This window comes from Cervus elaphus, chromosome 14, assembly GCF_910594005.1.
Source record: "Cervus elaphus chromosome 14, mCerEla1.1, whole genome shotgun sequence".
NCBI classification, from domain to species: domain Eukaryota; kingdom Metazoa; phylum Chordata; class Mammalia; order Artiodactyla; family Cervidae; genus Cervus; species Cervus elaphus.
In genome coordinates, this window is record NC_057828.1 from 34593788 (window position 1) to 34605242 (window position 11455).

Sequence of the window (11455 nt, forward strand, 5' to 3'; positions counted from 1 at the left end):
TGAATTTTGTACAAGGTGTATATATTATGTATATACAAAGACAGCTGGGCCTCCAATTTGCATCAACATGGGGTAGCAGAAGAACAATGTACTGAGACCCATGTGGCTTGTGGTCAGTCTTTGCCTCGCCAGAGTGGAAATGTGTGTGAACAGTTGTGTCCTCCCTGAAAGTCATATATTGAAACCCTAACCCCAGTGTGATGGTATTTGGAGGGGGAGCCTTTGAGAGGTGACTATCTCATGGGCATGGAGCCCTCGTGAATGGAACTAGTGCTCTTATGAAGGAGACCTCAGAGTGTCCTCTGGCTTTCTGTCTGCCATATGAGAATACAAGAAGTCTGCACCCTACAACCTGGAAGAGGGTCTCATCCGAACCCTATCATGCTGGCACCCCAATCTTTGACTTCAGCCTCCAGAAATGTGAGAAAGAAACTTCTATTGTTTACAACCCACTCAGCCTCTGAAGCTTGTTACAGCAGTTTAACAGGCTCAGGCACCAGCTAAGTACATTGATGATTATGATATCTTTCTGGAGAGTTACGTGAGACAATGATGCATGTGTGTTTTCTAACCTAAAAATCAGGTTGGAGAAAGGAGACTATATGAGTTTCTATTTATGAACATGTATTATGTGTACAGTAAAATGTATTAAGGAGCTTTCCTGGTGGCTCTGTGGTAAAGAATCTGCCCGCCAATGCAGAGGATACGGGTTTGATCCCTGGGTTGGGAAGACCCCCTGGAGAAGGAAATGGCAGCCCACTCCAATATTCTTGCCTGGGAAATTGCATGGACAGAGGGGCTTGGTGGGCTACAGCCCATGGGGTCACGAAAGAGTCAGACATGACTTAGCAACTAACTACCACCACCACCAACACGTATTAACTCCTATCAGCCTCCCAGTAATCCTATTAAGTGTTTATCACTACCCTTTACTGACAAGAAAACTGAAATTCTGAGAAGTAAAGTAACTTCTGAGAATCCATGGTTAGACTCCTCTAGCTCCAGAAACAGTTGTCTTAACGACTGTGCTGTATCAAAACAACCACGGGGCACCCTGACCATCAGCCAAAACAAAACTGGGATAATACAAAAGAAGCAGTAACCATGAGGGAGGAAGAACTGGAAAAAAAGAGTGTGATATCTCCCTCTTTTCCTTGGATAACTTGTTGACTTCTGTCCACAGGCCAGCTGGTTGCTTTACTTCACCTCTGTTTTTCAAGCAAGTTGAAAAGTTTCAAACAAGATTGTAATAGAACAGTTTGGCTATCCAACAGAATCTGTTCATTACTAAGTGTGTTTTTACTTTCAGCACTGGTGTGTTTATTTAAAAAAAGAAAAAAGAAGGCAGAAAGAATGAAAGAGAGAATCTGAGCAAACACAATTGAGCTCTCTCTTAAACTCAGAAAACATCACTGCTGGGATTTCAGTTCACTAGAAGTGACATGCTGGAGAAGAATGCAAGATATTTAGGACATTTGTGCTCCTAACCAAGACAACACCAAGTGTGCCTTTGATGATGGAGTGATTGCTCAGTGCCTAGAAATTCTGAATCAGCACCACAGGGAACATCAGTCCTGGGTGGCTGTGACTTGGCTATGTGGTAGAAACCGTTTCAGAGGAACACATTAATAACTCACTTTGAGTCTAAGCCTAAGCTTCCAGAATAATCAGAAGACCTTGTCTGGGAGGGTGACCTTGCCAATTCTACATCTTTAGAGAATGCCTCTACCATGCATACAGGGCACCAGATCACATTTTGTGTGATTAGCTATCATCTCTTGAACACATAAGAAAATGTAGCTTGCAGTAGATATGTCAGTGCATTTTATTTTAGTTAATCTTAAAAAATAGTCATCCACCAAATCAGAATGTGACTTAGGTATGAACATATGTTAAACGTGCCATCATTTACAAACTCACAGCCAACACTGTTGTTAGAGGCAGCACGAACAACATATCTTTTATCACCTTTAAAATGTATAATTTCTTAGCTACCTTAATAGAAGATTCTCCTTCTGATGTGCCCTTAGTAAAATTCTTCCAGAACAAATATGAGTTCTGTCTATACTGTCATCCTCCTTTTCATTCAAACTCATATCAATTCTACAAAACCTTAAGCTTTTTTCTTTTTTTAAAAAACTGAAATGTAATATGCTCAGAGTGAATAATTCTGTAAAATAATATTAAAACCACCCATAAACAACTATTTAAAATTTTTATATTTCATCTATGCACATATATATATATATACATATATATATATATATATATATGTATATGTGGGACTTCCCAGGTGGCTCAGTGGTAAAGAGTGTCCCTGCAACCAGGAGGTACAGGCTGTATGCTTGCATTGGGAAGATCACCTGGAGGAGGAAATGGCAACCCATTCCAGTATTTTTGCCTGGAAAATTCTATGGACAGAGGAACCTGGTGGGCTACAATCCATGGGATCACAAAAGAGTCAGACATGACTTAGTGACTGATCAACAAAAAATGTGAATATTGTTTTCTTGGGCTCCAAAATCACTGTGGATGGTGACTGCAGCCATGAAATTAAAAAAATGTTTGCTCCTTGGAAGAAAAGCCATGACAAACCTAGACAGTGTATTAAAAAGCAGATATATCACTTTGCCAACAAAGGTTAAGCTAAAAACCATAGTTAGAGCTATGGTTTTTCTAGTAGTCATGTATGAATGTGAGAGTTGGACCATAAAGAAGGCTGAGTGCTAAAGAATTGATGCTTTTGAACTGTGGTGCTGGAAAAGACTCTTGAGAGTCCCTTGGACAAAAAGGAGATCCAACCAGTCCATCCTAAAGGAACTCAACCCTGAATGTTCATTGGAAGGACTGATGCTGAAGCTGAAGCTCCAGTACTTTGGCCACGTGATTCGAAGAGATGACTCATTGAAAAAGACCCTGATCCTGGGAAAGACTGAAGGCAGGAGGAGAAAAGGGTGACAGAGGATGAGATGATTGGATGGCCTCACCAACTGAATGGACATGCGTTTGAGCAAACTCTGCGATATAGTGAAGGACAGGGAAGCCTGGCATGCTGCAGTCCATGGGGTTGCAAAAAAGTTGGGCATGACTTAGCAACTGAACAGCAACATAAATAGCATATATACTTAAAAACTTGAAAACACAGCAGGCATTCTGTTTCATATTTTTTGGTTTTCATTTAACAATATATTATGTTAAAATTAATACAGTATATTAAAATTTTCCACACTGCTACAGAATAGTCTTAATTCTAATATTTAATGTTCTTTTGTGTTGTTTAGTGAGGCTCACCTATTACTCTATTTTAAACAGTATCATGTTCACTCTCTGGACTCCTCATCCATATTGTATGCTTGATTTTTCTCCAAAACCCTCATCACCATCTGCCATACTGTATGTTTACTTAGATATCTTGTTTTTGTCTGTCTTCCCCATCAGAAAGAGAGCTTTGAATGTTGTGTTAACAGCTGTATCTCTAGGATCAAAGATGATAACTGACACTTGGTAGACATTTAATAAATATTCTTTGAACAACTGAACGTGCTATAACTTATGAAACCCAGCTCCCTAATGTCGGACATTTGGTTATGCTGAGCTTTTATATGTTTGATGCAGTTGAATTAATTTCTTAGGATACATTCCTAGAAGTGAGTCAAGGTTTGGGCATCTTCATGGATCTTTCTTAGGAGGATTTTAGTCACTTTCAATAATTAATTTTGGTACCTAAATCACTATGGATAGACCCCTAGGGCCTAGAAATTAAAATTTAATAATAGAATTTTTTATCATGCTGATGTTCAGGAGGTGAACTAAGGTAAATGTATATGAGATGCACATTCCAACAAGCTTCCTCGAAGTTAATATTCAACATATTCAACATGCTGACTTCAGGATTTGTTTTGGTAACTTTCTGGTATTGTATATTATGGATCAAATCAAAATTTTATAAAATATAATAGCAGTCAAAAGCCTGATAAATTCTACCAATTTATGGTAATATTTCTTAGCAAGTCATGAAGGAACTTTCTCAGCATGATAAGAAGCATCCATAAAAACCTACAGCTAACATCATACTTAATGGTGAAAGGCTGACTTCTTCTTAAAATCAAAAACAAAACAGGATGTTACTCTTACCTCTACTCAACACACTGCTGGAAGTCTTAGTGCAATAAGGCAAGAAAATGAAATAAAAGGCATGCAGATTGGAAGGAAAGAAAACGACCCCTATTTGCAAATGACATAATTGACTCTAGAAAATCTCAAGGATTCTACAAATAAAGTCTTAAACTAATAACTGTTTTTTAACAAGATCATAAGATACAAAGTCAACACATAAAAAACAAATATACTTCAAGTAAAAAAAAAATTTATAACACAACTATTTACAATAGCCCCCCCCCCCCCCCAAAAAAAGAAAGAAAGAAAGAAGGAAAAATACTATGTATAAATCTAACAAGACATGTTCAGGTTCTATATTCTGAAAAGTACAAAATACTAATGAAAGAAATCAAAGACCTGAGAGATATGTATTCTTGGATTGGAAGACTCAACATTGTAAAGATGACAATTCTCCCTAAATTGATTTGATTTCTCTGGTTGAACTTCCCAGCAATATTTTTGGTAATAGATATAAACAAGTTTTTTCTAAAGTTTATTTGGAAATGCAAGGGAAATATTAATAAAATAGCTGAAGTAGTTTTGAAAAAGAGCAATCATGCTTTGGTAGAAAGGAGATGGAAAAAAACTAGTCCTCAGCTCACATCTATTATCAACTAGACATTTCACATGTGTTATTTCACTCTGTCTTCATAAGAGTACTGAGAGTTGTTTACTGGTATCCTGAATTTGTAGAAGATGTTAAATTACATGTTCAAGGTCATATATTCCCCAATAGCTCAGTGGGTAAAAATCCACTTGTAATGCAGGAGATGCAGGTTTGATACCTGGGTCAGAAAGATCCACTAGAGCAGGAAATGACAACTCACTCCTGTGTTCTTGCCAGGAAAAACCTATGGACAAAGGCTACAGTCCCTGGGGTCTCAAAGAGTCAGACACAACTGAGCGACTAAACACACACACACATACTAAGCATAGCCAGTAAACAACAAAAACCCAGATCTGCCCGATTCCAAAGCCTGTCTGCCTTCTCCTCTAGTGCCACTGATTCATTGATTTACTCAGCAAACATTTAATGATCAACTACCTTCCCTTGGCATTGTACCAGGTACTGGGAAAAAGCATTTAGCCAAAAGTATGTGGTTTTGCTCTCCTGTTATGTGGTAGAGGAGATGAAGTCAGATACGAATCAGAGTCGCACAAGGCAATGTAAATTTGAAGCTCAGTGACTGCTGAAATAGAATCATCTGATGTTTGCTTTCAGTTAGTTGAGGGGCTGCATCCCTCCTCCCCTTTTTCAGAATTCTAAAGTAAAAGACTCTAAGAATGGATAAGTCACCTTTGCTTCAGGACATTTTCCCTGATAAGAAACTTTCAAGAAGTTCTCCTCTTGGAGATGCCCTTTTCGAGGTTGAGAAAAAGTTTGTAAAAATTGACACCAACTTTTATGGTAGGAAAGAATTAAAAATAAGATTTGTTAAATCAAAGGTTTATGATGTCAAATGGATCCAGCAGCAATTACCTAGTAAGTTAATCAGCTTGTGGACCTGAAACATTAGTACCTGATAACTAGCAAGTTATCAGGCTTCCCTGGTAGAACAGCTGGTAAAGAACCATCTGCAATGCAGGAGACCCTGGTTTGATTTCTGGGTCGGGGAGATCCTCTGGAGAAGAGATAGGCTACCCACTCCAGCATTCTTGGGCTTCCCTGTGCTTAAGAATCCGCCTGCAATGTGGAAGACCTGGATTTGATCCCTGGGGTTGGGAAGATCCCCTGAAGGAGGGCATGGCAACCCATTCCAGTATTCTTGTCTGGGGAATTCTATGGACAGAGGAGCCTGGCGGGCTACAGTCCATGGGAGTTGCAAAATGTCAGATGCGATTAAGCACAGCAGAGCACAGCAAATTATCATTTAATTCATCTGTCCAAAGAAGGGCAGAGGCAGGACATTAGTGTCAGGGTCCCTAGACTCTGATGTTGTTTATCTGGTAATTTTTGGAAGTAGAAGGGAGTGGCATATAATCTGGTGTACACATGGCAAGAATTTACTTTCAAAATGTACTGCATAACACCAGAGTCCTGGGTGTCCCCTTTCCTTGAAGGTGTGGCATCTGTACTCTTTGTACCAGGGGAAGCTGGGCCCCTGGGGAAAGCCAGGTCCTAGTAATCTGACAGTGCAGAATCCTATGACCCGCCCTTGCTAGGAGCATGACAGCAGCCTCGCTGACTGCAGAGTTACTCTGTGGCCAGGGCAATTGCTCTCAGCTGCTTTTGAGCATGTGTGTCATAAGAGGACATTTAGAAAATGGTTTTGAGTAACTGAGTTACTTGCTTCTGTTTCCTCAGGAAGCCAGGGTTCCCAGTTCAAGAAGGTTACCCACTTGCTCTCTTCCCCGTCCACATTCCTGCATTTAACCCCCAAAATCTTACCATGAATTTTGCTGCCTGAATGTTGTTTCTTTTCTCCTTTTCTAATCTAAATTCCACCCATCCTTCAGGGCCTTCCTCAGGTCCTTTGCAATCTCTTACTAGGACTCTGAGTTTCAAATGGTCTCTTGTCTGCCCCTGAATTCCCAGAGCCCTTGATTAATTCTGTGATGCACTTTGGTTCTTATTGGTTCATTGATTTCTGAACTCGTTTATTCATCATTTAAGAAAATATTTAATGAGTGGCGGTTTTGTGCCTGGCCTTGAATAAGGCTCTAGAGATTCTTCAACGAGTAAGAAAATAGTTTCATACAATGTCTTGCCTCTCAGCTAAAGTTACGTAAGCTTCTGGATGTTGGAACCATGTTTATTTTTTTAATTAATACATTTGATTGTGCTGGGTCTTAGTTGTGGCATGCAGGGTCTAGTTCCCTGACCAGGAATTGAACCTGGGCCCCCTGTGTTGGGACTGTGGAGTCTTAGACACTGAACCACCAGGGAGATCCCAGAACCATGTTGTTTTGATGGTTTTTTTCCTCCCTCTCCTTGTCCTCCTACCTCACTGACTTGCAAAGTGTTCCCCATCCAAAGAAGTGCTCAGTGCATACTTTAGAGTGAATAAATAAATGAAAGAATCAGTCAACCAGCCCACTCAGTAACCTGGCAATCTAGTTAATAGGTTTTAAACTTTGTTCTTGTATCATAAAGAGCCAGTTGCCTTAACATAGGTATATCCCATTTCTAAGAAAAAAATGTTGATCTAGAAAAAGCTCTTCAAATAATTCAAAATTGAGATATGAATATTCAGTTTCCAAAAGAATTCTTCACTTTACAAAATGGTTTGCCACAAAGTTTCTCTACATTGTGAGCTCTTGTCCCTAGAGCATTCAAAATGCAACCAGCTATTCAGTAATGCAACCGCTAAGTGGGAAGAGAGAGGTCTGGGCAGTAACTGGTGTTACCTGTTTAGGCTGAAGTGGGTAGAGACCTCCTTGTTCTTAAAAGCAGTCCTCTAAGGACAGCAGTTATTTTAGCTGTCTCCAAGTACTGCCAAGGCTCACTGCAGAGTTATAGGACTTGATCTTTTTACATCATTCAAAGGGTATTATGATGCACTGTGAGTTAGAAACTTTTGGTAGGTAATGCCTTTCAAGTCTTGGACTTATTAAAAACAGAGATCCTTTGGTCTGTATGAGAGCCCAGCTGTACATGAAAGAAAGGATAAAAATTGGTGTGGAAAGGAAAACCATGTGGCAAGTAACCTAGACTATTTAATCACTAGAATTTTCTATAAAGATTATTCCAAAGACAACATAAGATCAAAGATCTGAGAGGTGCTGTGCTACAAGCACTATCCTTTGCAAGCTAAAATTGAGGAAGTAGGGGTTGGCCCCTGGAACAAATGAGTCTAGCTCTGCTTGGTCCAAGACTAGATTAGGCTCCATCCTGCTACTACTGAAGGCATCAAAGGAGACATTTAATTGGCCCTCTGTATGTCTTCTTTGGAAAAATATTTCTTCAAGTTCTCTGTCCATTTTCCTAATTAGTTTGTTAGTTTTTTAGCTAATGCGTTATATAAATTTTTTATGTATATTTGGCTATTAACCTCTTACCAAACATACCATTTGCAAATAACTTCTCCCATCCAGTAGGCTGTCTTTACATTTTGTTGACGGTTTCTTTCATTGTGCAAAATCTTTTTGGTTTAATTTACTCTCATTTGTGTAGTTTTGCTTTTGTTGCCCTTGCCTGAGGATCCAGAAAAATATCGCTAAGACTGATATCAAAGAGCATGCTACTATGTTTTCTTCTAGGAGTTTGATGGTTTCAGACCTTACATTTAAGTATATAATCCATTTCAATCTTTGAATATGGTGTAAGAACATGGCCTAGATTTATTTTATCATATGTAGTTGTCCAATTTTCCTGGCACCATTTTTTTGGAAGATACTATCTCTTCCGTATGTGTATTCCTACCTTCTTTGCTGTAGATTAAACCTACAATATCTCTGAGGTATGCCTGTAGTCATTTTGAGAGCTATAAATTGATATCTGGTTATGGTTTTGATCTGCATTTTCCTGATTATTAGTGATGTTGGTGAGTTTATTTTTGAGCTCTCTATTTTGTTCCATTGATCTCTGTGTCTGTAATTTTGCCCAGTACCTTACGGTTTTGATTACCATAGCCTTGCATAGTTTGAAATCATGGAGTGTAATACCTCCAGGTTTTTTTCTTCTTTTTCAAAATTATTTTGACTATTCAAGGTCTTTTGTGATCCCACCCAAATTTTAGGGTTGTTTGCTTTAGGTCTGTGAAAAATGCCATTGATATTTTGATAGGAATTGGGTTAAATCTATAGATTGTTTTGGATGGTATGGACATTTTAACAATATTCATTCTTCCAATCCAAGAACACAAGATATCTTTCTATTGCTTTATATCATTCTCAAATTCTTTCATGAATATTTTATAGTTTTTCAGAGTATAGGTCTTTTACCTCCTTGGTTGTTTATTCCCAGGTATTTTATTCTTTTTGATGCAATTTTAAATGAGTTTGTCGTCTTGTTTTCTCTTTCTGACAATTCATTATTGGTGTATAGAAAAGCAACAGATTTCTTTGTATTGTACCCTGCAGCTTTACTGAATGCATTGATTAGTTCTGATAGCTTTGTATATAATATGTATATATATATAAAATTATTATTTCTATATATATTATTAAGCCATCTGCAAATAATGACAATTTTACTTCTTTTCCCCAATTTGGATGCATTTCATTCTTTTTGTTGTCTAACTGTTATAGCCAGGACAACTAATACTGTGAACAAAATACTAATATTTTGAATAAAAGTGGCAGGAGTGGGCATTCTTGTTTTATTCTTGGTCTTAGAGGAAAAGCTTTCAGCTTTTCACAACTGAGTATGTGTTAGCTGTGGGTTTACCATACATGGCAGTTTATCATATACATCATATATGTGCAGATATTATAGCTTCTTGGGAATTTCCTGAAGTGCTTTGAGAAACTATTGATAAAGACATGTACTTATCTAGCAGGTTTTCTTTTCCTGGGGAAATGGAGTTTATGGTCATCACAGGAGTCCGGTGAGATGGAAGGAGCTTTCCTTTCAATAATTCATTCATAACCTTAATGCATGTTTAGCAGATTTATAAATTCATGTCTGTTACATTTGACAAGGCTTCACAAAATATTTAAGTAGATGAAAGCACAGCTGAGTTTCCAAAGGCTGTAGTGTGGAGCAGAAAGAGAACTTGTTTGGACAGAATTCATTGTATCTCGCCAGCATCTGGTCATCCTTAAAGAAATGCCTGCCGCAGCTAGAGGAAGCCTACGGACAGCAACAAAGACCCAGAGTAGCCAAAAAAAATAATAAATAAAATAATAATAATAATAAATTTTTAAAAATTGAAGGAAGGATGAGAATCACTAAGCCTCAGGAAGGCAAGCATTAGGACAGGTCTTGGGATCCCAGAAGCAGGGGTTCCTGGTCCACTGGGTACTGAAATTGTTATGACAGTGACACAGCTCATCTGTCAGAAGAGAGGATCACATAGCCTGTTCAGAGCCACTAGGAAAAAGGGATCAGGCAGCCACTCCAACTGCCTTCTATTTACATGATGCTGACAATTTACTGTCATACGAAGCTTATGTAAAAAATGTTTTTGCTTGCTTTAATTGTTTGATTGTCCCATCAGACCAAGAGATAGGAAAGTCTGGGAAGAATCCCAAAGCAATAGAATGTCTCCTGAGTTATAAAATCATTTTATGCATGCTACAGACTGAATGAATGTGCCATCTGAAAAATGTATATGTAGAAACCGTATTCCCCAGTGTGATGGTATTTGGGGTTGGAGCCTTGAGAGGTAATTAGAATTCAATTGAAAGGGGGGCCCTTTTGATGAATATTTTGTTGTTCATTCTCTCAGTTGTATCCAACTCTTCACAACCCCATGGACTGCAGCACGCCAGGCTTCCTTGTCCATCACCAACTCCCAGAGCTTACTCAAACTCATGTCCATTCAGTCGTGATGCCATCCAACCATCTTGTCCTCTGACATCCCCTTCTCCTCCTGCCTTCAATCTTTCCCAGCATCAGGATCTTTTCTAATGAGTTGACTCTTCACATCAGGTGGCCAAAGTATTGGAGTTTCAGCTTCACCATCAGTCCTTCCAATGAATATTCAGAGTTGATTTCCCTTAGGATTGACTGGTTTGATCTCCTTGCAGTCCAAGAGACTCTCAAGAGTCTTCTCCAACACCATAGTTCAAAAGCATCAATTACTCTCACATCCATACATGACTACTGGAAAAACCATAGCTTGGACTATACTGACCTTTGTTGGCAAAGTAATGTCTCTGCTTTTTAATATGCTGTCTAGGTTTGTTTCTTCCAAGGAGCAAGTGTCTTTTAATTTCACGGCTGCAGTCACCTCTACAGTGATTTTGGAGCCCAAGAAAATAAAATCTCTCACTGTTACCATTTGATGAATATAATGTCCCCTTAAGAAGATAAAGACAAAAGAGAGAGAAACTCTGCATGTGCATGAAGGAAAAGCCATGTAAAGACATAGTGAGAAGGCAAGTCAAGAAGAGAGCTTTCCTCAAGGAACAAATCAGCCAGCACCTTGATCTTGGATTTTCTAGCTTCCAGAACTGTGAGAAATAGATTTCTATTGTTTTAGCTGTCCTATCACATAGAGAACAGCGAGGGAACAAGAGAGTGAGACAAATTGAGAACGTAGCATTGAACATATACATTACCATGTGTCAGATAGATAGCCAGTGAGAATTTGCTCTATGGTGCAGGGAGCTCAATTTGGAGATCTGTGATAACCTAGAGGGGTGGGGATGAGGTAGGAGGGAGGTTCAAGAGGGAGGGAACACATGTATA